Source organism: Pseudophryne corroboree, assembly GCF_028390025.1.
Source record: "Pseudophryne corroboree isolate aPseCor3 chromosome 3 unlocalized genomic scaffold, aPseCor3.hap2 SUPER_3_unloc_66, whole genome shotgun sequence".
Classification (NCBI taxonomy): domain Eukaryota; kingdom Metazoa; phylum Chordata; class Amphibia; order Anura; family Myobatrachidae; genus Pseudophryne; species Pseudophryne corroboree.
In genome coordinates, this window is record NW_026967559.1 from 425,466 (window position 1) to 452,377 (window position 26,912).

At 44.9% G+C, this 26,912-nt stretch overlaps 1 pseudogene; it reads left to right on the forward strand.

The window, feature by feature from the left end:
• Positions 1-26,912, forward strand: part of LOC134984573 (zinc finger protein 585A-like) — a 207,174-nt pseudogene that overhangs the window by 16,888 nt on the left and 163,374 nt on the right.

The following is a 26,912-nucleotide window of genomic DNA, read 5'->3' on the forward strand; positions in this document are numbered from 1 at the left end:
GTAAGCCCGCCCTGTGGTGTACAACCAATCAGTGTTTACCCATGGGCTGTGCATGTCTTGGTCACATGCACAACTAACATTGTTCCCTATGGACAGTGGGGAGTGGTCGTTCTCCTTTGCCTGTCCCATCCTGGAGGATCAGGATACGCCCCGGTGCCGTTCAGTCTAGGCTGGGGGAAGTTTTCCTGCCTAAACTGACTTCCAGAAACCTGCCCGGGACCTAGCCCACTGCCTGCAGCCTGGATTTGGGCTCCAGAGCTGGGCAGCCTAGCTCCCCGGTCCAGGTTTCCTGGCCACTACGGGTGATCTCCTCCATGGAGCTCCAGAAAAACACTCGGCTTGTTTCAAAGCTGAGCTTCTTCTCTCTCTCTCCCAATGCCCCTTTCAAGAGTGAGGCTGGAAGGGAAAGTATTCAGTTTTTGGGGAAAAGGTCTGGGAGAATCCATCAGCCTGCACAGCCATGGATTCCCCCTTCCTGGGACACACAACCAAGTAAGTGCAATTTACCTTTAAATACATTTCATATTCCCAGGCACTGCAGTGCCTCATAACACAATATATATGTTATTGCAATTAAAACAATGTTTTTATTCTGGTTTTAACTTCTGTGCCCTGATATGAAGCCCGGCAGCTCAGTACGCTTGTCCCGGCCGCCGCAGCTCTGTGTCTCTGGAGCGCTGAGGCGCCGGGAGTGTAGCTCCCGGTCCCCAGTGTCCAGTGCCCTACACATACCCCCGCAGCTAGGGAGGTGGCTAGCCCAGACCCCTTGAGCGGCGCACTCTGGTGGCCTCGACGCACAGGGAGCCGGCTAGTCTGGTCCCCTGTGTGCGGCGCTGTATCCGGTGCCCTCGCTGCAGCGTCCGGTAGGGAGCTGGGCTGCGGCGCACCGCCCAGCAGCCCAGGACGTTTGTCCCGGCTGCTGCGGCTGACCACCTCCGATGGGCTGAGTCGCTGGGAGCAGAGCTCCCGGCCCCCCAGCAGAGGCAACCACAGAGCGCGCTGCAGTGGGAGCTGAGCTCCCACCCGCAGCGGCTCACCCTTCTCCCCCGACGCACACACAGCTCCCGGACTCCGGCGGCGCACACCTGATGGCTGCAGTGGGAGCTGATCTCCCGGCTGCAGCGGTTCCCCTCTCCCCCGGCGCGCACACTCTGCTCAGTACGCCGGGGGCTGCCCTCACTTCCGCGGTCGCTGGAGAGGTCCGGGACCGTGGCACACCTTTAAAATACACTTTTAAAAGCATTTTAAACACCTGGCGCCTAGCGCCCTATACATTTTAAATATGGAGCCAAGCTCCCATTGTCCTTATAATGGCGCCGGGCACTAGGGGTTAACCCCTTCAGTGCCGCGGCGGCCATTGTCCACGTGGGCTGGGGTCTCTCCGGCCACAGTGGTCTCAGGATGTTTCTAGAACTTTGCTGGGTTACAAAGTCCATGTATAGTTCAATTTCTAAGAATGGTCATCGTTTGTCTCATAATCACATTCTGATGATTCAGTGCCACATCTGCTATCTCAGCATTGGGTCAGGAGTCAGATAGTGAGGCCACTAATAGCCCGAGCTATGATGAGCTCATTAGAGCGGTACACCAGCTGCTAGGTTGCACTGAAACATATGAGGTTTTATTGCTAGCAGACTATGGGCGACTGTGTGTTTTTCTTATTCATATCTCTTAATAAGCCGTTAATAGAACCATGGCTAAATCCAGTTAAACACTTTTCTGGGGCAATGCGATTTCTGTCTAAATATCTTTTCCCACCGGCTATGACAACTAAATCGCCATCGGTGGAGTCTTCAGTTTCTAAACTTTCACTAAAATTGACTATTCCAGTCCCGGGTGCAGCTACGCTTAAAGACCCCTCGGAGAGTAAGCTGGAGGCCATGCTAAAATCCATGTATACAGCAACAGGGGTGATGCTTACACCTGTTTGAGTTGGAGCTTGGGTTAACAAGGCTGTAGTTGCTCAGGTTAGGCCTACAACAGGGTTTTCCCTCAGACCAGCTTATATGTCTTACCGATCACATTTGTGAATTGGTTGAGTATTTAGGTACGGCTTCGTTGGATGTCGGACAAGTTTGTTCTTGGCTTGTGGCCCGACAGCCGCTGTGATTGTGTTCTTGACAGGCCGAGGCCGAGTCAAAACCAGAAGTAGAGGCGTTGCCTTCTACTGATGTTATTTGGTCCTGAATTGGACAAATGGATTACTCAGTCAACAGGAAAGGAAATACGCTGGACCAGCGTTCAAATCTTTTAGACCTCAGTCCTTTTTTTTAGATAAGAATAATTTATTGTCACTGTACATGAACATGTGCAGCGAAATTACATACAGTTCATATCATATACACAGAAGGGCAGAAGCGATTCCTTAACCTAGTGGTACAACATCTTAAACACCTCTAACGTCTCCCCGATGGCAAGAGGGAAAAAAACACATTACAGGGATGACCCCAATCTTCAATCATCTTGGTTGCCTTTGACAGACTCCTCGCGGCTAGTACATCCGCCAACCTAGGCAAGGGTTGGCCGATGATCCTCTCTGCGGATTTAATCACTCTTTCCAAGGCAACAAGATCCGAGCACTTGGCATTACCATACCACACCGTGATCGCATAGGTCAGCAAGCTCTCAATCACGCAGCGGTAGAAGTTAACGAGTTGATTGCTACAGACCTGCTACTCGGAGCTTCCGTAAGAAGAAAAGACGCTGCTGAGCCTTCCCGACCACAGACATGATATGCAAGAACCATGATAAATCCTCCGTGAACTTAATCCCCAAAAATGTCACATCGGTAACCCTTTCCACCTCCTCACCATTCAAAATCAGCGGACAGATGTCGATTTTTTTAGATTTCCTAAAGTCTATCACAACCTCCTTGGTTTTCTTACTGTTTAATAACAGGTTGTTTTTAACCCCCCACTCAGCGAGTCTTCTGTCACGTCTAGCAAGGCTTGAGAATCCGGCAGCTGAGACTTGCCCAAGGAAGTGGTTATCTGCAGATGAATAAGACGACGGGGTTGGATGTAGTTCCTTCTCATGGGACAAGGGGAAATGAGGAACGTAGGCGGGGCTAAGAGTCAGTGAGTTGTAGTTCTTGAGAATGAGGCTGAAGTAGGGAACTGTGGCTTGTGGACGATGACTTAAAGACAGTTGTAGACAAAGAACTGCGGGTTGTGGTTTGAAAGACGAACCTGTAGATAATGAAATGTGAATGGTGATAAAAGACGTGGCTGGAGACAAAGAACGGTGGACTGTGACTTGAAAGACGAGGTTATAGATAATCAACTGTGGAACTGTGGATGGTGGTTCAAAGCCGTAGCTGGAGACAAAGATCTGCGGTCTGTGGCTTGAAATATGAGGCAGAAAGACAGAGGCCATCCGTGCCCAAAGGGTTTAACTGGACCGGGTTTTCCTGGAGCGCTTCCACAGGCAGCAGTTGGTTTGGAATGGCAGGACTGCAGCAGCAACTGAGAACCGGCTAAGCAGGGTTAGGAGAAACCAGAACACAGCAAGAATTCTGGGAGCACAGGGCTAAAGCACCTACAACAGGGTTGTAACTTGAAGCACTGGCCTCCCTGTCTAAAACCAGCCCCCTTTTATAAGGAGAACTCTCCCTGGATTGGCTGGAAGGAAACAGGAAACCAAACTATGCCTCAGACTTGGTCTCCAACATGGTGGTGCCCAGTAATGCAGACATCTCTGCATAGCCTCACAGCTCACTGCCCCTGGTCTCCTAGCAACATTCCGGCAAGAGAGACCCGCTGCAGCGGCGTCCCGCCGCCACGAGCGAACCCCCTCACCGCCGCTACCACTGCCCACGGACCTGGTGCGGCAGCACTCCTCCTGTGCTGCCCACAAGCCGCATGTGAAGCCAGCCCCGCGGCCCCAGCACACAGGTAAGACCCCGGGCGCTGACTTCATCTCACCACCTCTCTGTAACCACTCTCATCTCCACCGGTTATCAAACCCACCAAAGTGGTATCATCTTCAAACTTAATCACAGAGATTGTCTACAAATTAGACTCACAGTCAGAGGTATACAAGGAATACAAGAAGGGACTTGAAACACAATCCTGCGGAACTCCTACACTTAACACCAGTTCAGAAGACAGGTCAGAGCCCAGTCTGACTGCGGGCGATGTGTCAAGAAATCCAACAGCCAATCACATATGGCAGCATCATATCAGATTCGTAAAAGCTTTTTTACTAACACCGCCGGCACTACCGTGTTAAAGGCGGAACTATAATCCACAAATAACAATCTAGCATAGGTGTCTCTATTTTCAACATGACAAAGTACTCTACTAAGCACCGTAAGAGCTGCGTCCTCAGTTGATCTGTTTGACCGATAGGCAAACTGATTAGGGTCAAATCCCAATGGGATGACACATTTTAGATGGACCAAAACAATTCTCTCAAAACATTTCATAATCAATGAAGTGAGAGCAATCGGCCTATAGTCGTACAGACCAATGACCGACGCAGACTTAGGAATTGGAACAATTCTTGAAGTTTTGAAGCACCGTGGAACAGTGCATTGACTCAGAGAAAAGTTTTAAATCTTTGTAAAAATGCCTGCCAACTGCTCAGCACATGCCCATAATACTCTGCCTGAAATACAGTCCGGGCCAGGAGCCTTCCTTACGTTCTTTCTGCTGACACAATCCCTAACCTCAACTTCAGTCAGGGTCAAAAAACTATCTGAATGGAATCTAAAAGAGTTACCTGTAGAAGAGTCAACCTCTTCAAAATGTGCATAAAAGTGATTTAGCTCAGCAGATGAAGGACCGCCCATCCTGACAGAAGTAGAACTTTTATAATCAGAGATGTATTTAATTCCTCTCCACATCGTTCTTGCATCACCCGATTCTTTAAAATGGTTTTCAGTCTTACTCGAGTAAGCTTCCTTAGCAAGACGAATACCCTTTTTTAAATTAAACCGGGAAATCATATAAGCTAATTTGTCTTTTACTCTAAATGCCCTATTCCTAGCTCTCAATAAGGTACGAACCTCACTGTTCATCCAAGGTTTGTCATTTGGGAAGGTACGAGCTAACTTCCTCTTAGTAACACTTTCTATGCAACAATTAATATACAATGACACCATTGATGCCCAACGATCGTTATCAACACCTAAATCCCCAGTAGCCTCCTCAATAAACTGATCCCAATCAATACACTCAAAGCAACCCTGCAAACATAATAAAGCTCCCTCTGGCCAGACTTCAACTTCCTTAGTAATTGGTTGATCCCTCCCTAATACCGACAAATATCTGGGAATTAACCAGAGTGATGAGTGATCGGACTGCCCAACATGATGACACAAAAGACATTTGTATGCATGCTCAACATTAGGGGTGGGGTGGGCTAGAGGAACAACCATGCAGAGGGATGTGGTTTTCAACAAACCACTAACCATCATCAGGACACAAAGGCCGCTGACAAGCCAGTGGCATGACGGGCTCCCAGCCCATCTCGGCTGTGGGAGCACACCTTCAGACGTTTCACTTCGCGTGGTTTCAGATATCACAGATGGTTGGATCCGCAATTTTGTTTTCAAAGGTTTCAAAATTGAGTTTGTCTACCACCGATGCGGTTTTTCACGACAGGTCTGCCTGTGTCAGCAGACAAGTGAGCAGGTCTGAAGACCGCTATTCAGTTTCTCATACATTCAACAGTTTTGGTTCAGGTTCCAGTACACCAACAAGGTTTTATTCCAATCTTTTTGTAGTACCAAAGCCGGATGGCTTGGTCACACCGATATGGAACCTAAAGGGGTTCAATCTGTACGTCACTTACTACACATTCAAGATGGAATCCCTACGGTCAGTGATTGCTGGTTTAGAACCACAGCTATTCATGATTTTGCGGGATCTCAATGATGTGTACTTACACATTCCAATTTGGCCACCGCATCAGGCGTACTTAAGTTTGCAGTACAACAAGCGCCTCGGTTATTCACAAAGGTGATGTCTGTGATGATAGTTCATCTCAGATCCCTGGGAGTGATAATCATTCCATACTTAGATGACCTTCTTATCAAGGCTTCGTCTCAGCAAATACTTCTTAAACATGCCTTACTGTTGTACAGTGTACTAGTTCAGTACGTTTGGATTGTCAACTTAAAAAAAAAAAAAATCAAATCGCGTCCTGTGTCAAAGAATTACATTTTAGGAATGATTCTGATTACGGTGGATCAACGCATTTACCTGCCATAACAGAAAGTACATGCTATTCATCATCTAGTACTGCCAGTGCTCAAACCACGGACAGTCTCGGTGCATTTGTGCATTCGACTGTTGAGACAGATGGGGGCATCTTTCAAAACACTCCAGTTCGGAAGATTTCCGCTTCAGGTCCCTTTCAGCTGGATCTTCTCGCATAGTGATCCGGCTCTCGTCTACAAATTCATCAGATGGTGCGCTTGTCTCCAGGGCCAGAGTATCACTACTCTTGTGGCTCCACATACACAATCTCACTGCGGGAAAAAGGTTTGGAGTCTGGAATTGGATAATTCTGACGACGGACGCAAGTCTCAAAGGTTGGGGAGCAGTGGTCCAACATTGTCCCGTTTCAGGGTCTATGTTCAGACCGAGATAGATTACTGTCAATCAGTGTCCTGGAACTCAGGGCAATTTACAGCGCTCTGCGTCAGGCAGTTCACTTGCTCCTGTCTCAAGCTGTTCAGGTCATGTTGGACAATGCGACGGAAGTCGCATACATCAACAAACCAGGAGGGACTGGAAGTCGCATGGCCATGCAAAAGTTGCTCAATTGGGCCGAACATCACCACATGATATTGTTGGCGGTCTTCATTCCAGGAATACACAACTGGGAAGCAGATTATCTCAGTCGTCAGGATTTTCCTCCAGGAGAATGGGCCTTACATCCAGAAGTGTTCCAGCTATTAGTCCAGTGGTGGAGTTACCCAAAGGTGGATCTAATGGCTTCTCACCATAATCATCAGACAGTTATGTGTCCAGAACAAGAGATCCAAAGACAGTGGCAGTGGATGCTCTCACCATAGCATGGCCATACAGCCTTGTGTATCTATTTCCGTTTCCGCTGCTTCCTCGGTTGCTAAAGCGGATCAAACGAGAGTCCACGACCGTCATACTAATGGAACCTCGTTGGCCTCGGAGAGTGTGGTTCTCTGATCTCCATGGTCTACTCGCAGATGATCCCTGTCTGATTCCGCTACGTCCAGACCTACTACAGCAGGGGTCGTTCCTTTACCCTGATTTAGCGCAGCTGCGTTTTTGGGGTGGCTGTTGAAACCACTGTCAAGACAAGAGGTCATTCCACAGTTGGTTATACCAACCGTGGCCCTCATTCCGAGTTGATCGCTCGCTGCTTTTAGCAGCAGTGCAAACACTAAGCCGCCGCCCTCTGGGAGTGTATCTTAGCTTAGCAGAATAGTGCTGAAATTTTTTCAAGCAGTTTCAGATTAGCTGCAGACCTACTCCTACCTTGCGATCACTTCAGTCTGTTTAGTTCCTGCTTTGATGTCACAAACACGCCCTGCGTTCGGCCAGCCACTCCCCCGTTTCCTCAGGCACACCTGCATTTTTACCTGACACGCCTGCGTTTTTTAGCACACTCCCGGAAAACGCTCAGTTACCACCCAGAAACACCCACTTCCTGTCAATTACTCACCGATCAGCAGAGCGACTGAAAAGCGCCGCTCGACCTTGTGTGAAACTGCATAGTTTTGTGTGAAAGTACGTCACGTGTGCGCACTGCGGACAGTACGCATGCGCAGAAATGCAGATTTTTAGCCTGATCGCTGTGCTGCGAACAACGACAGCTAGCGATCAACTCGGAATGACCCCCCATGTTACGTGCTAGGAAGCCAGTTTCAGCAGCTCATTATCACAGGATTTGGCGAGCTTATATTGGTTGGTGTGAAGCTAGGATGTTTCCGACATCTTCTTTCACGTTATCCCATCTTTTGCTATTTTTACAGGCGGGGTTAGATGGAGGACTGCGTTTAGCGACACTAATGGTGCAGGTCTCTGCCTTGTCAGTTTTCTTTCAAAGGCGTTTGGCTCTTTTGCCAACAGTTCACAATTTCCGGCAAGGTGTCCTTAGAGTTCAGCCTCCATTCATTCCACCTACAGCTCCATGGGTCTTGAATCTGGTTTTGCATGTTTATTCAGTCAAGTTTTGAACCCTTGCAACACGTGGATGTTAAGTTTATAACTTTGAAAACTGTGTTTCTCCTAGCCTTAGCTTCAGCAAGGTGTGTTGCACAATTTGGTGCCTTGTCATGCAAGCCACCGTATCTGCTATTTCATACTGACAGAGCGGAACTTTGGACAAATCACGCTTTTCTTCCACAGGTAATATCTTCTTTCACATCAATCAACCAATCGTAGTTCCTGTTTTTCAGAAGACTCAGGTACTCCAGCTACATTGAGGAAATAAAAACTGGCGCTACTGTGTTTCTCCAATAATAATAAACGACTGTGGATCAATTTGAATAAAAATGACATAGAATTTATTCACTATACATCACAAATAAAAAACTAAAAAAACATCCTGAACATATATAGCAGATATAAAATTGAGGCATATATGGAGCTATAATATATTTATAGGTGGCTGCTTTCAGTGTCCACAAATGGATCCCGGACTAAGTGCCTTGTGCAAAGTTCTCTGGTAAAAGGGAATAAGTACAGCTGGTATTACCCTTGTTGATGGAGACTTCCAAAGGTTTTTAGAGGTTTTTCAGCAAGCAAGCTGTGGCAATGAAACAACCTGGGTCTCTCCCATCGATGCTGTACATATGAAATTCCTCAGAGTTCCAAATGGCAGGTTTAAAAGTCCATATCTGGATCCGACTTGAAAGTGGAACACTTGTGGTGGTCGTCGCAGCTTCAACACTTAACGCGTTTCCCTAGGTAAAGTCACCTAGCTTCATCAGAAGTATGGCTCCATCTGATTTTGGGATCTATTTATACCCCATTTAATGACCTGATGCCTCACAGGTGTGATGTAAGAATTATCAATAATCCACAGTCTTGGTAAAAATACAGAAATTCTATATATAATATACTCATAATAAACATGAGAAAGGATGGGAGGCAAACCCACATGAAAAAGAAATTTCAGAACAAACGAATCAATAAAATATATCTCTATGATCAGGAGGGTCAAGGGTCAATATAGTCACATGACTCACCCCCTGTTTATTATGAACAACCGTTTTTAATCATATGCATTGATTACACAAACTTCACTCCCCCAGTCACTGGGATGATAGTGTCCCCATAATAAATATGACTTACATAAATATCCCCGAGATGTTATACGGAGATGGGGAGATTTATCTCCTGGGCTCCGTGTAGCGCTGTGTACTCCTTCCGGGTCACGTGACCGGCGGCATCACGTGTAAAAGGATTTGTTAGAGAGCCCTGGTTGCTTAGCAACTTGGCGCGTATCTGCGTGATGACGTGATGCCGCCGTCACGTGATCGGGATTCTGGAGAGGACAGATTTGTGTAGCTTGTTGCTAGGTGACCTAGACGTGCACCCGTATGATATACGTAAACATCATGCCGCTCTCATTTGACAGAAGGCTTACAGTTATATAGCTATAAACAAAATGTTCTCACTCATGGGCTAATCAAAAACACATTATGATGAATGTATACATATATATTTAATATAATAAGGTCATTATGTCTGCATTGGCTGGTAATTCTTTTTTAATTACTAAAAATGTCAGCAGCATACTACTATACAACACACATTACCAAATGTATTCATATATTCGAGTCTTACTGTACACACCAAATATTACGTAATAGACAATGACAAATATTATATCATATCAATTTTATCCCTTGAAATGGGAAACACCTGAATACTATTATATTACTTTTTATTGTTTATTTTTATTATTTATTTTTTGTGTTTTTATACATATATATATTTTTTATTTTTATTATTTTTTAATTTTTATATATATATATATTTTAACCCTCAAAAATACTGGAAGAAGAGAGACATGATTATGATCAATATAATAATGGCATTCATTATGGTTATAAAAGGGCTTATCCCGTTCATAGATATCTAATTATATATAATAAAATAAAGGAAAATTATTCATATTGAGTCCAAGAGATACTCATAAGTACATTTAATACTGAAAATATTAAGATATGTTGAACCCAAGTCACCACAACTCTATCGATAACATAGGGTGGCCGTACAGCCGTGGAGTAACTTCAGTTGACAGAAGTACCTAAACACTCGGAAACATTTATTTCCCGAATGACCGCTAATCCTGAACGTGCTGACAGGTAAAAACACTGTCCCGTCCAGGGTTGCGTGGAAATCTCCAAGGCCATACAGACCACACACAGGTGACACAGATTTGTCACCTGTACCTTATGGTCTCGAGAGCGGTTGGTGGCATGGGATCAACAAGACATATTAATCGAGGATAATCAATAAATAAACTCTAAACCACTACGTTTAGTTCCATTGTCTCATTTAGACCTGAAGGGTGCACTGAATTAAACTGAAGCATCCAGTAGATTTCTCTTTTGCATAATAACGAAAATCTATCACCCCCTCTCCCCGTGGGGGCTATATGTTCCAGTCCCACGATCGAGAGACAGCTAGGATCTTTCTGGTGTGTGGAATAGAAGTGTCGGGACACACTATGTTTGAAAAAACCTTTTGCAATATTTCTTTTATGCTCCATGAACCTGGTACGCAATTTCCTGGTGGTGCGGCCCACATAATATAAATTGCAACTGCACCAAAGAAGGTATACAACGTATGAAGAATCACAGTTTATAAATGATTTGATAAAGTGGGTGTCTATTTTATTTGGTAATTCGATTGACACCGTTTTCCTTAATGTATGGAGACAGACCTGGCATTTATTTTTGCCACAGTGAAAGAAACCCAAAGGTTTTTTTGTCAACCATTCAGAGCCTGCTTCTTGTTTTCTAGTACAGTCTTTGTTCTCTACTTTTTTCAAATAGCTTGGAGCTAAAAGGGTTTTTAAAGACCTATTTTTTCGATAAATAATTAGTGGAGCTTGAGGAAGTGTCTCCACCAAGATACGGTCCTGTTTCAAAATTTTATAATTTCGGTGTATTATACTACGTATCTGTCCTGCACAACTATTGAATTTACATATAAATGCAGAACTCCTATCTTTTTTGGTAGAGTCTTCTTCTCTTTTAGAATGATGTTGCAGAAGGCTATTCCTATCTAAATCGGAAACCTCCATGAAGGCTTTTTGTAAAATGTTATCTGGATACCCACACTCTCTAAAAGAAGAGAGTAGAGTATCCGCTTGTTCAGTAAAAGTGGTGAAGTTGGAACAATTTCTTCTAAGGCGGATAAGTTGTCCCTTAGGAATATTTTGCTTCCAGGGTTTGTGATGTGCACTACTAAAGTGCAGAAAGGAGTTGGTATTGGTCTTTTTATTAAATGTGGACGTAACTATTTTATTATTAATGATCTCTAAATCAATATCTAAAAAATTAATTTTAGTGGTGTGAAACGTAGAAGTGAAAGTGAGATTATACTTATTGCGAGATAATGACTGAATAAACCGTGAAGCAGAATGTGAATCCCCATCCCAAATAATAAAAAGATCATCTATATAGCGGCCATAGAGGACCAGGTTCGCCTCCCAGCCGCCACCCCACACATGGGTTTGTTCGAACTCCCCCATGTAGAGGTTGGCATAGCTGGGCGCGAACCTGGTCCCCATGGCCGTACCCATTACCTGAAGATAAAAATCACCAAGGAATAAAAAATAATTATGTGATAAAATGAAAGATATGGAAGAAATAAGAAAAGATTTCTGTTCCTCACTGAGGTCATCATCCATATCCAGTCTCCTTTTGATTACTTCACATCCCAATTGATGAGGGATATTTGTGTAAAGTGCAGATACATCCAAAGTGAGAAAAGAATAAGATTCTTTCCACGAAATGGTGTTTAATAGATTTAAAAAATGTGTGGTGTCTTTGATATGAGACCTCAGTGAGGACACTCTAGATTGAAGGAAAGAGTCAACATAAAAAGAAAGATTTGAGGTTAAAGAGTCAATACCTGAAATAATAGGTCTCCCGGGAGGTGCGGTGAGGGATTTGTGAATTTTGGGTAAATAATAAAAAACTGGAATAAGGGGGTGAGTAGAAAAAAGAAAATTATAAATGTCTCTGGTGATGATACCTGAGTCTAAGGCTCCTTCTAATAAAGTTTTGAGGTCTGACTGAAATTTTAATGTGGGGTCTCCCTTTAGAATGTGGTAGTGTTCTAAATTGTTCAGTTGTCTAAGTGATTCCGCTATATAATCGACACGGTTCAAAATTACTAGACCCCCCCCCTTATCTGCCTCTTTTATTATAATGGTTGAATCATCCACCAATGATTTAAGAGCTTCCTTTTCTTTCCTACTTAAATTGGATGATTGTTTTCTGTCATAATATTTTTGGCACATGTCCTTGAAATCATCCAAGGTGATACGATAGAAAGTTTCAATAGAGCTGCTTTTTGCACTGATTGGGAAGAACTCCGATCTCTTTTTGAATCTATTTGTATTTTTAATATCATAGATTTTAATTTCGGTATTAAGGGAATCTTCTGAATCTACATTTCCCTCCTCCCACAGGCTCTCCAAGATGTTTAATGAGAAGGTATCTGTGCTATCCAATATTATAGGGATGGAAGTGTCCTGTAAGGTTTTTAATCGTTTGTTCGCAAAATAACGTTTACGACAAAGTGTGCGAACAAATTTGTTCAAGTCCACATATAAATCAAACAGATTGGGACCGCTTGTGGGGGCAAACTTTAGTCCCTTCCCAAGCAGTGTTAATTCTGATTGGGTGAGTTTCTTAGAAGATAAATTAATTACTTTCTTAGAGTCCCTCTCTGGATCTGATGTATAAACTTGTTTATTCTTAAGTTGATGTTTATGTCTCAAACGTCCTCCTCTCGTGCCTCTGCGCTTAGATTTCTGACTCTTTTGTTTCTGAAGTCTGCTCTCTGTCTCTTTGGTGGAGATTCCCACCTGTTGTGTCTGTACTCCCTGTCTAAAAAATGCTCTTCTCTATTTCGAATTCTACCTCTATAGGAGTCTGTGTTTATTGGTTCCGATTTATCTTGATAGTAACTTGGATTATTTTTATTGTTGAAATCCTTTTTCCTGGCTCCTAGTTGTTTGGGTGACCTCTTTGGGTCAGCTGGATGACTAAGGGCTTCAAATCTATTTGTATGTTCAAAATTTTCATGTCTATCCTGTTGGTAACGTGGATATTCCCTCTCCCTCCCTGAATTATTTCTAGGGGTGCCTGGCCTACGAGTTTGTTTAGAGCTATTCCTGTAGCTTCTGATTTGATCATTCTTATAGTCAAATGAGTCTCTCTTGAACTTTCTATATTTATTATCCATCAAGTTTTTTTCAAAGTTTATAACTCTCTCATTAACACGTCTATCTTTCTCCTTAAATTCTGATAATGACATATATTTATCCATTGATTTTTTCAAGACATCTATTTCTTTTTCTATTTGTTGAACCTTATACGATCTACATTTTATAATGGTTTTCATGAGGGCTAATGAGCAATTATCTAACAAATTGTCCCATTCTTTTTGGAACTCAGGATAATCAGAAAAGATTGAGTTCTTGAATAACCTGAGTCCCCTTGGTACCATCCCTTTGTCCAGATAATTCTGTAGGTTGGTACTATCTAACCAGTTTCTTGATTCACTTTTGAGAAGATCTTCTAAAGCATAAAAATCCTTATTCATGTCATGCAATTCAGAACCTGGTTTATCTAACATTGAATCCCCCCAATCTGTCATGTAGGTTTGCTTCCTATCACTCCTTTCTTTAAAATTGGAGAAACAACTCATGGCTGCAGCGTCTGGGTAGAGACTAGGGAAAAAAACCAGAACAAAGAAAAAAACCCAGACGCGCTGTCACAGCTGCCAGAAGGGATTGTCAGTCCCTGAAAATATTTTGAAAAATGAGGAAATAAAAACTGGCGCTACTGTGTTTCTCCAATAATAATAAACGACTGTGGATCAATTTGAATAAAAATGACATAGAATTTATTCACTATACATCACAAATAAAAAACTAAAAAAACATCCTGAACATATATAGCAGATATAAAATTGAGGCATATATGGAGCTATAATATATTTATAGGTGGCTGCTTTCAGTGTCCACAAATGGATCCCGGACTAAGTGCCTTGTGCAAAGTTCTCTGGTAAAAGGGAATAAGTACAGCTGGTATTACCCTTGTTGATGGAGACTTCCAAAGGTTTTTAGAGGTTTTTCAGCAAGCAAGCTGTGGCAATGAAACAACCTGGGTCTCTCCCATCGATGCTGTACATATGAAATTCCTCAGAGTTCCAAATGGCAGGTTTAAAAGTCCATATCTGGATCCGACTTGAAAGTGGAACACTTGTGGTGGTCGTCGCAGCTTCAACACTTAACGCGTTTCCCTAGGTAAAGTCACCTAGCTTCATCAGAAGTATGGCTCCATCTGATTTTGGGATCTATTTATACCCCATTTAATGACCTGATGCCTCACAGGTGTGATGTAAGAATTATCAATAATCCACAGTCTTGGTACATTGGATGTGGTACGTGCGCTCCGCGTTTATGTAGCCCGAACATCAACAGTACATAAAACGGATACTTTGTTTGTTCTCTATGATGCAGTCAAGATAGGTTGGCCAGCTTCCAAACAGACCATGGCCAGATAGATTAACTTGACCATTCTTCAGGTACACTTTCATGCTAGTCGATGGGAACGTCATGGGCAGCAGGCCGTGGAGCTTCTACGACCCAACTTTGCCATGCAGTTACATGGCCATCAGTGCACACGTTTGTACGCTTTTACAAGTTTGATAATTCTGTGGCATCAGCATCTAGCTTTGGCCGTCTAGTGTTACAGGTGCCAAACAGCTCTCCCGCCCAAGGGGGAAACTTTGGTACGTCCCAAGAGTACTCCAGTGACCCCTAGTGGATGAAAAAAGAAAACAGGATTTTGGTACTTACCAGATAAATCCTTTTCGTTGCACCCACAGGGGGCACTGGACACCCATCCAGAGCAGTTTCTCCTGGCTGGTGGTAAGTTCAGTAGTTCTTATGGTAACACATTTTCACGGACTTGTTCAAATGTTAAGGTGATTGTTATCTATTGTCGTGTCAACTTTCTAGTTGTCCGTTATGTTATGTGTCAACTTCATAGTTGTCTGTTATGTTATAATGTTATATGTAATTCTCCGTTGTTCATCCTCTTCGTCGCTTCTATTTTGCTCAGCAAAAAAAACACTAAGGCATCTTGGGAGTATGGAGGGGGAAGGAGGGTTACACATATACATTTTTAAATGTGCCTATCCCTGCTATCGCACCGTCCATATCCCAAGAGTACTCAAGTGCCCTCTGTGGATTCGAAGAAAAGGATTTATCTGGTAAGTACCAAAATCCTATTATCTATAGTAATAAAACAGGGACATGACTGTGGAGGTGAGGGGATTTGGGCATATTTACAGGATATTTATGTCTCCCCTATTTCACAGAGGCGTGAAGAAGACATCTGGTGAGCGTGAGACACCCAGCAGCCTTCCTCGTGTGTCAGGAGGACCGAGCAGGTCCCAGAGCCCCATCACGGTGCCTCCACCTCACTCACTGATACATGAGAGACACAGTGACCAGAAGATCTAGGAACTCATCAACAAGATCATTCTGCTGCTGACTGGAGAGGGGACTGCTGGGAATGGAACATTATACAGTAACACCAGGGGATGTGTCTGGGTGATGACTGGAGAGGTGACTGCTGGGAATGGGGCAGTATACAGTAACACCAGGGGATGTGTCTGGGTGATGACTGGAGAGGTGACTGCTGGGAATGGGGCATTATACAGTAACACCAGGGGATGTGTCTGGGTGATGACTGGAGAGGTGACTGCTGGGAATGGGGCATTATACAGTAACACCAGGGAATGTGTCTGGGTGATGACTGGAGAGGTGACTGCTGGGAATGGGACATTATACAGTAACACCAGGGGATGTGTCTGGGTAATGACTGGAGAGGTGACTGCTGGGAATGGGGCATTATACAGTAACACCAGGGGATGTGTCTGGGTGATGACTGGAGAGGTGACTGCTGGGAATGGGGCATTATACAGTAACACCAGGGGATGTGTCTGGGTGATGACTGGAGAGGTGACTGCTGGGAATGGGACATTATACAGTAACACCAGGGGATGTGTCTGGGTAATGACTGGAGAGGTGACTGCTGGGAATGGCACATTATACAGTAACACCAGGGGATGTGTCTGGGTGATGACTGGAGAGGTGACTGGTGGGAATGGGGCATTATGCAGTAACACCGGTGTATGTGTCTGGGTGATGACTGGAGAGGTGACTGCTGGGAATGGGGCATTATACAGTAACACCAGGGAATGTGTCTGTGTGATGACTGCTGGGAATGGGGCATTATACAGTAACACCAGGGGATGTGTCTGGGTGATGAATGTATCATTGTGTGTGTAAGGTTCCTATAAGATGTCAGGATGTCACTGTCTATGTCTCCATGCAGGAGGAGGAGTATATAGAGGAACACAGGGGTCTGTACAAGGACGTTATGATGGAGAATCACCGGCCCCTCACATCACTGGGTAAGAGGAGACTGTCATGTATTGTACAGGGGAGAGCAGGTATATATACTCACATCATCTGATAATCACATATATACACTGTACTCAGTCACTGTGTGTCTCCTACAGATGGGCCCAGTAACAGAGATACCCCAGAGAGATGTCCCCGTCCTCTGTATTCCCAGGATTGTACAGAGGAGAATCACAGGATCCCACAGGAGGATCAGGTAGGTGGGATTTAGGGTCTCCCCAATATTCCAAAGTGACTGTCACTATATGATCTGTAGACGAGCTGTGTGTCTTATACACTGATATTATACTGTTTCACCTCCGTTTAATCTGACTGCATGCAAATGTAATTATAGTGTTTCTTGTTTGTTTTTTAGGTCCATCGTCTGTCTGATATTAAAACAGAAGATATAGAGGGAGAAGAGACGTATGTGACTGATATGAAGGCAGAAGATATAGAGGAAGAAGAAGAGACGTATGTGACTGATATAAAGGCAGAAGATCTAGAGGGAGAAGAAGAGACGTATGTGACTGATATAAAGGCAGAAGATCTAGAGGGAGAAGAAGAGACGTGTGTGACTGATATAAAGGCAGAAGATATAGAGGGAGAAGAAGAGACGTATGTGACTGATATAAAGGCAGAAGATATAGAGGGAGAAGAAGAGACGTATGTGAGGGGTGATCAGCAGTGTAAGGAGGAGGAGATCCCTACAGATATCAGCACAGGTGAGTAATAAACACTTTTCTCTGACGTCCTAGTGGATGCTGGGAACTCCGTAAGGACCATGGGGAATAGCGGCTCCGCAGGAGACTGGGCACAAAAGTAAAGCTTTAGGACTACCTGGTGTGCACTGGCTCCTCCCCCTATGACCCTCCTCCAAGCCTCAGTTAGATTTTTGTGCCCGACCGAGAAGGGTGCACACTAGGGGCTCTCCTGAGCTTCTTAGTGAAAAGTTTAGTTTTAGGTTTTTTATTTTCAGTGAGACCTGCTGGCAACAGGCTCACTGCATCGAGGGACTAAGGGGAGAAGAAGCGAACTCACCTGCGTGCAGAGTGGATTGGGCTTCTTAGGCTACTGGACACCATTAGCTCCAGAGGGATCGAACACAGGCCCAGCCGTGGAGTCCGGTCCCAGAGCCGCGCCGCCGGCCCCCTTACAGAGCCAGAAGCAAGAAGAGGTCCGGAAAATCGGCGGCAGAAGACATCCTGTCTTCACGAAGGTAGCGCACAGCACTGCAGCTGTGCGCCATTGCTCCTCAGCACACTTCACACTCTGGTCACTGAGGGTGCAGGGCGCTAGGGGGGGGCGCCCTGAGCAGCAATATAAACACCTTGGCTGGCGAAAATACATCACATATAGCCCCCAGGTCTATATGGATGAATTTTAACCCCTGCCAGATTACACTAAAAAGCGGGAGAAAAGGCCGCCGAGAAGGGGGCGGAGCCTATCTCCTCAGCACACTGGCGCCATTTTCCCTCACAGCTCCGCTGGAAGGAAGTCTCCCTGGCTCTCCCCTGCAGTCCTGCACTACAGAAAAGGGTAAAAAAGACTGGGGGCGGGGCACTAATTAGGCGCAGTATTAACAATACAGCAGCTATAAGGGGAAAAACACTTATATAAGGTTATCCCTGTATATATATAGCGCTCTGGTGTGTGCTGGCATACTCTCCCTCTGTCTCCCCAAAGGGCTAGTGGGGTCCTGTCCTCTATCAGAGCATTCCCTGTGTGTGTGCTGTGTGTCGGTACGTTTGTGTCGACATGTATGAGGAGGAAAATGATGTGGAGGCGGAGCAATTGCCTGTAATAGTGATGTCTCCCCCTGGGGGGTCGACACCTGAGTGGATTAACTGTTGGAAGGAATTACGTGACAGTGTCAGTTCTTTACAAAAGACAGTTGATGACATGAGACAGCCGGCTACTCAGCTTGTGCCTGTCCAGGCGTCTCATAGGCCGTCAGGGGCTCTAAAGCGCCCGTTACCTCAGATGGCAGATACAGACGTCGACACGGATACTGACTCCAGTGTCGACGGTGAAGAGACAAACGTGACTTCCAGTAGGGCCACACGTTACATGATTGAGGCAATGAAAAATGTTTTACACATTTCTGATAATACAAGTACCACTAAAAAGGGTATTATGGCCCTCATTCCGAGTTGTTCGCTCGTTTTTTTTCATCGCATCGCAGTGAAATTCCGCTTAGTACGCATGCGCAATGTTCGCACTGCGCCTGCGCCAAGTTATTTTGCTATGAAGATAGTATTTTTACTCACGGCTTTTTCTTCGCTCCGGCGATCGTAGTGTGATTGACAGGAAATGGGTGTTACTGGGCGGAAACACGGCGTTTTAGGGGCGTGTGGCTGAAAACGCTACCGTTTCCGGAAAAAACGCAGGAGTGGCCGGAGAAACGGTGGGAGTGCCTGGGCGAACGCTGGGTGTGTTTGTGACGTCAACCAGGAACGACAAGCACTGAACTGATCGCACAGGCAGAGTAAGTCTGAAGCTACTCTAAAACTGCTACGAGGTTTGTGATCGCAATATTGTGATTACTTCGGTCGCACTTTTAAGGTGCTAAGATACACTCCCAGTAGGCGGCGGCTTAGCGTGTGTAACTCTGCTACATTCGCATTGCGACCGATCAACTCGGAATGAGGGCCTATGTTCGGTGAGAAAAAACTACCTGTAGTTTTTCCTGAATCTGAGGAATTAAATGAGGTGTGTGATGAAGCGTGGGTTTCCCCCGATAAAAAACTGATAATTTCTAAAAAGTTATTGGCATTATATCCTTTCCCGCCAGAGGTTAGGGTGCGTTGGGAAACACCCCCTAGGGTGGATAAAGCGCTCACACGGCCGCCCTTAAGGATCCTGCGGATAGAAAGCAGGAGGGTATCCTAAAAGGTATATACACACATACTGGTGTTATACTGCGACCAGCAATCGCCTCAGCCTGGATGTGCAGTGCTGGGTTGGCTTGGTCGGATTCCCTGACTGAAAATATTGATACCCTAGATAGGGACAGTATATTACTGACTATAGAGCATTTAAAAGATGCATTTCTATATATGCGTGATGCACAGCGGGATATTTGCCGACTGGCATCAAGAGTAAGTGCGCTGTCCATTTCTGCCAGAAGAGGGTTATGGACACGACAGTGGTCAGGTGATGCGGATTCCAAACGGCATATGGAAGTATTGCCTTATAAAGGGGAGGAGTTATTTGGGGTCAGTCTTTCAGACCTGGCGGCCACGGCAACAGCTGGGAAATCCACGTTTTTACCCCAGGTCGCCTCTCAACATAAGAAGACGCCGTATTATCAGGCGCAGTCCTTTCGTTCCCATAAGGGCAAGCGGGCAAAAGGTTCCTCTTTTCTGCCCCGTGGCAGAGGGAGAGGGAGAGGAAAAAGGCTGCAGCAAACAGCTAGTTCCCAGGAACAGAAGCCCTCTCCCGCTTCTGCCAAGCCCTCAGCATGACGCTGGGGCTTTACAAGCGGACTCAGGCACGGTGGGGGCACGTCTCAAGAATTTCAGCGCGCAGTGGGCTCACTCGCAAGTAGACCCCTGGATCCTTCAGGTGATATCTCAGGGGTACAAATTGGAATTCGAGACGTCTCCCCCTCGCCGTTTCCTAAAGTCTGCTTTACCGACGTCTCCCTCCGACAGGGAGGCAGTATTGGAAGCCATTCACAAGCTGTATTCCCAGCAGGTGATAATCAAGGTACCCCTCCTGCAACAGGGAAAGGGGTATTATTCCACCCTGTTTGTGGTACCGAAGCCGGACGGCTCGGTGAGACCGATTTTAAATCTAAAATCTTTGAACACTTACATACAGAGGTTTAAATTCAAGATAAAGTCACTCAGAGCGGTGATCTCGAAACTTGAAGAAGGGGACTATATGGTGTCTCTGGACATCAAGGATGCTTACCTTCATGTCCCAATTTACCCTTCTCACCAAGGGTACCTCAGGTTTGTGGTACAGAACTGTCACTATCAGTTTCAGACGCTGCCGTTTGGATTGTCCACGGCACCCCGAGTCTTTACCAAGGTAATGGCCGAAATGATGATACTCCTTCAAAGGAAGGGAGTTTTAGTTATCCCTTAGTTATCCTTTTGAGTAACCGCAAAACATTATCACCGCATTTGGCGAAAATATGTTGCGTGGTGCGAGGCCAGTACGGCCCCGACGGAGGAATTTCAACTGGGTCGATTCCTACATTTCCTGCAAACAGGAGTGTCTATGGGCCTGAAATTGGGGTCCATTAAGGTTCAAATTTCGGCCCTGTCAAATTTCTTCCAGAAAGAACTAGCTTCAGTCCCTGAAGTTCAGACGTTTGTAAAAGGGGTACTGCATATACAGCCTCCTTTTGTGCCTCCAGTGGCACCTTGGGATCTCAATGTAGTTTTGGGGTTCCTAAAGTCACATTGGTTTGAACCACTTAAATCTGTGGAGTTAAAATATCTCACATGGAAAGTGGTCATGCTATTGGCCCTGGCCTCGGCCAGGCGCGTGTCAGAGTTGGCGGCTTTATCCTGTAAAAGCCCTTATCTGATTTTTCCATTCGGACAGGGCGGAATTGAGGACTCGTCCTCAGTTTCTCCCTAAGGTGGTTTCAGCGTTTCACCTGAACCAACCTATTGTGGTGCCTGCGGCTACTAGAGACTTGGAGGACTCCAAGTTGCTAGACGTTGTCAGGGCCCTGAAAATATATGTTTCCAGGACGGCTGGAGTCAGAAAATCTGACTCGCTGTTTATCCTGTATGCACCCAACAAGCTGGGTGCTCCTGCTTCTAAGCAGACTATTGCTCGTTGGATTTGTAGTACAATTCAGCTTGCACATTCTGTGGCAGGCCTGCCACAGCCAAAATCTGTAAATGCCCACTCCACAAGGAAGGTGGGCTCATCTTGGGCGGCTGCCCGAGGGGTCTCGGCTTTACAACTTTGCCGAGCAGCTACTTGGTCAGGGGCAAACACGTTTGCTAAATTCTACAAATTTGATACCCTGGCTGAGGAGGACCTGGAGTTCTCTCATTCTGTGCTGCAGAGTCATCCGCACTCTCCCGCCCGTTTGGGAGCTTTGGTATAATCCCCATGGTCCTTACGGAGTTCCCAGCATCCACTAGGACGTCAGAGAAAATAAGATTTTACTCACCGTTAAATCTATTTCTCGTAGTCCGTAGTGGATGCTGGGCGCCCATCCCAAGTGCGGATTGTCTGCAATACTTGTACATAGTTATTGTTAACTAATTCGGGTTATTGCTGTAGTGAGCCATCTTTTCAGAGGCTCCTCTGTTATCATGCTGTTAACTGGGTTCAGATCACAGGTTGTACAGTGTGATTGGTGTGGCTGGTATGAGTCTTACCCGGGATTCATAAATCCTTCCTTATTGTGTATGCTCGTCCGGGCACAGTATCCTAACTGAGGCTTGGAGGAGGGGCATAGAGGGAGGAGCCAGTGCACACCACCTGATCCTAAAGCTTTTACTTTTGTGCCCTGTCTCCTGCGGAGCCGCTATTCCCCATGGTCCTTACGGAGTTCCCAGCATCCACTACGGACTACGAGAAATAGATTTACCGGTGAGTAAAATCTTCTTATTACAGAAGTCACATATTCTCATTGCTCAGTCACTACAGCAATCTCTTATCCTACACCCTCCTCCGCCATCAGCCCTGTTCTCAGTTGGGTGTTTCTAACACAGGGATATCCATGACAAATATCACATGTACAGAGTTATTACACACAACACTATAATGTTATTAAAAGTAACAAGCAGAAGTTTATTATTAGTGATTATATATAAATGTGTATATATGTATGTATATAATATAATTAGTAATGTTTTTTGTGCAGTGCCAATTTATATGCATTTTGTTAGATGATGCAGGTGTGAAATATTTCCTGCTATACAGTAGACCTGAGATCGCCAAATACAATTCGTATAAATTTCAGAAATAAAATGAAATTTGAATCTAGAACTACAAGTAAAACAGAGTAAAAGCTTATCACAAGTACATATCTGTATAATCATAAGACAAGCGTTTTGCTCTTGTTGTCACCCTTGCATGGGCGGGCTTGTTCTTATCCACTCCAATTCACTCTAAATCCAAATTGCGTGTCATCCAATGCGTTTCGTCAATAGTGACTTCTTCAGGGGTGTTTTCTGTTAAAAGCTTTATCCTCAAATATCAATTGTGTAGACTTGAAATAATTGTGTAACCTTCAGACGGTAATTGTGGACTTGTTCATGACGAACACATTCTTAATTACTTGTGAATAATAGTTCCTGCTCTGTGCAGTTCTGAGGTTATGACTTTAGGGAATGTAATGGTCAGATCCAATATTGCTCAATCTAAGGTCTCCCAGTAGCCTTACTACATACATAAATGTGTCTTGCACTCACTATTTTAACTAACAATAATAAACAGTGGCGTTTTAGTTCATGTATTGCTCAGTGCATTTAAGCCTGCAGCCCCCGTCAAGGAACCCCACTATACTGCAGGTCCTACTCTATGGCTCAAAATAATTACCATAAAAACAGCTATCACATTAGTGTTAAACTTTAGGTATGCTCTCAGCAGCGGAACAGTGGCTGAAAGGCTTGGATTGGTTTTCAGAGCACCAGTCTGACGTGCCACCACATCTCACGTGACCCTCCAATTCTCCAGATCTGGGACTGTTTGGCTGGGTCCGGCATTGTACTGTTGGTGCAGTTCCTGATGCGTTTGGAACGATTGGTGGTTGCTAGGTGCCCTAAATGCCTGTGGTCCCGATTTGTCATGATCTACTTTCGCCCACTGTTCAACCTCTGAGATTCTTGGTGTCCATGCTTCTTCCACTGTAGATGGATACTACTCACTGTCTACAAGGGATCACCAACAAACAAATGCCGGTCTCGGCCAAATCCAATGGCTCCCTTTTGCCAGTTGCATCACGTGCACGACCCATGGTTCCATCTGAAAAAGAAACTATCTCAACAAATTTGCATTGTATCAATACCTCAGACATTCACAATGATCATCCAGTAGTTTTAGTGTCACCATCTACACGCATGTGCACGTCCCGTGTCATTAATATACCCGGTGGAACCGTCCATGTTGCCATCCGTCGCTCACTCCGGTGCATCAAAGTGACGTTATCTGTCACACGCTACGTCCGGGGACACGGAGAGAACCTCGTCCACGTGACCTATAGTAACCAATGAGGACAAAAGTATCAAGTAACCTGCCAACAAAACAGTGTAACAACACCGATCAAATTCTATCCTCTTAGATATATATATATATATATATATATATATATATCTTTCTCTGGCAGGGTCCATAGGTTATCCACAGGATAACATTGGGATATGATGATGTGACAGCGAATTTGCAATAAACGGTCAGAGCTTTCGGCCTCCCAGCATGCAACGGGCCTGTCCATATATCCCTGCCTCCTTGCTCAGACAAATCAGTTTTTCTCCGGCTGGTTCCACAGGTTATCCACAGGATAATATTGGGATATGCTGGAGCGACAGCGGAAATAGCACCAAACAGTCACAAGCTTTCTGGCCTCCCAGGATGCATCAGGGCTCTTGCATATAATCCCGCCCACTGACTCAGTCAAATCAGTTTTTTGTTTGGTGCGGCAGGACCCGGACCATGGTCACAGGGCTGCTGTTAAGGCAGCCCTAAGCTTTTATTATTTTATTTTTATAATCTTACTATGTTTTGAGTGATCTTTCTTAACATCGTCTTAAATGCATACTAGAAAGAGTCGCTCCAACAACTCTCCACCAGGTAACGCTTACCTTAAGTGCAACAGCGCTATGCTTTAGGGACCATAGGTGCCAGGACTAGGTTGAGGCCGCGATCCCTAGAGTTTATGTCAGCAGGGGGAGTCAGACGCTCTCCTGGTCGCCCCTCCCCCCAGTTCAAGACCAGTTTCCGTGCATCTCCCGTCCATGAACTGATGACCTCACTTCCGTCTCAGACGCTACAACGAGGGTACTCGGTCGCAGCTTGGGCCGCTGCGATGGTGTACACTAGAGTTTCCGCCTAGACCGGGTCGCACACAGGAGCGTCTGCATACACTTATCGTTCACTGAGCGTCTGTGTCCGTTATTGAGCGTCTGTGTCTCTCATCAGTTACCGGAGCGGTAGTGTACACTAGCAGTGTCTGAATCTACTCAGCGTCTTTCGAGCGTATTGATAGATCATGGAAGTGGGGTGAGTCTCCCTGTATCCCACTCTACTGAGTAAGGGTTATACAGTACTAAAATTCCTTCTACTTGTTAGTATGAATTGTTAATTTTGGTACATAGTGCATATGAGGCCTGTACAGTACTGTATGTTTTCTGCATAATATGTCTGAAAAACTTGTTATAATAGCTGTTAAAACATAAATACAGTAATTGTACTCCTACTTACTTGTAAAGTAATTGTTTGTGGTTGATTATATTCTCATATGACAATGTTTAATATTTAACATGTGACTGACTGCTAGTATGATTGCTGACTTTTATATGTTGTCAGTTTTATTCTGAACCTCAATTCAGGTGCACGGTTGTGGTCAGATTGATTTCACTTCTATATATATATATATATATATATATATATATATGATTCTCAGTCACAAATTGTGTAGTTGGTAAACACGGGAAAAATTGAGGCACTCCTACATCCTTAACATGTTTATCTTGTAAAACGGGGATTTTAGAAGGAATGGAACAGTTTATTACTTATGATGGGTTATGTACAAACTGTTATGCACATCGGCAAAGTAAAAAGCAGGCTCCGGTTCAACAACCAGTAGAGCCATCATGGAGTATGTTCGCGCAGACCTTGTCTGCAATATTGGACAGATTAACTCCTGCAGTTCCACCCCAGGGAATAGGTTACACTATTAACCCATACATGCAGCTCCCTCCTTATGGTTTGGTTCCAGTAGCTTCTACAAGTAGCCAGGCTGTTAGGACCATGGTAGATACATCCATGTTGCAGACTACACAAGATGATACAACAGATGAGGATACAGTGTATTCTAATACCCCATATGATGATTAGTCGGAGGGTTTTAGCTCAGAGGATATAGCTGAGCTTATTGATGCAATGAAGGCTATTCTCTCTTTGGAGGAATCAGCCAAGACAGTGTCAAAATCTAAAGCACCTGTGTTTAAACGAACAAAGACAGTTAGGACTGAATTTCCAGTATCAGAAGATCTGACGGAAATGATGGAAGAATCTTGGGCACCGCCTGGTAAAAAATACAAGATTCCGAAAAAATGGGATTCTTATTATCCTTTTCCAGCTGCGGATTGTTCAAAAAGAGAAGTTCCTCCTAAAGTAGATGCACATGTAGTGCGACTTGTGCGTAAATCTGTTTTACCATTGCCGTCTACTTCACTGACTGATGTTACAGATAGAAGAATAGATGGTTTATTGAAAAATATTTTTTTCTCTCTCGGGGGCTGTAGTAAGGCCAGCTATGGCTTCAGCCTGGATGACGAGAGCGATGGTAGAATGGGCGGAGAAACTAGAAAAAGGCCTCTCCCCTTCCACAGGGGAGGCGGAATCTCTTTTAGGCCGTATAAAATAAGCTGCGCAATATTTGGAAGAAGCAGCAATTGATATGGGTACAATTGCTTGTAAAGCATCATCCTTGACAGTAGCTGCTCGCAGAGCAGTTTGGCTACGTACTTGGAAAGGGGACGCAGAATCCAAGAAGGTTCTGGAAGCTCTGCCTTTCGCTGGTGATATTCTGTTTGGAAAACCATTGACAGATATTCTAGAATCGGAAGCTGAATCCAAGAAGGTCAGATTTCCGGCTAGTTATAACCCTAAGACTAGGGGTTCGAAATTTCGGCCATTTCGATGGCAAGGCATAGCAAAAGGGAAAGAAGAACCTAAGCAACGCCAGTTCAATAAGTCAACTAGGGATAGGAAGCAATGGGCCAATAGACGGCCGGCTCCAAGCTAGAACAGAAGCCATCAGTCTGAGGGTACGGGCCTCCGCCTGGAGGTTTCCAGGGTTGGGGGCCGACTCCTTCAATATGCACATATATGACAGCAGTGGACGACAGATGCTTGGGTGCAGAAGGTGGTATCTCTCGGTTACGGTTTCCCCTTCAAGAGGCAGCCTCCTCAAAGGTTTTTTTGCACCAGTCCATCTCGAATAGAGTCGAAGGCCAGTGCCCTGCAGGAAGCGGTTCAGAAACTGCTTCAGTCTGGTGTAATTATCCCAGTACCCCCGACACAATGGGGACAGGGGTTTTACTCCAATC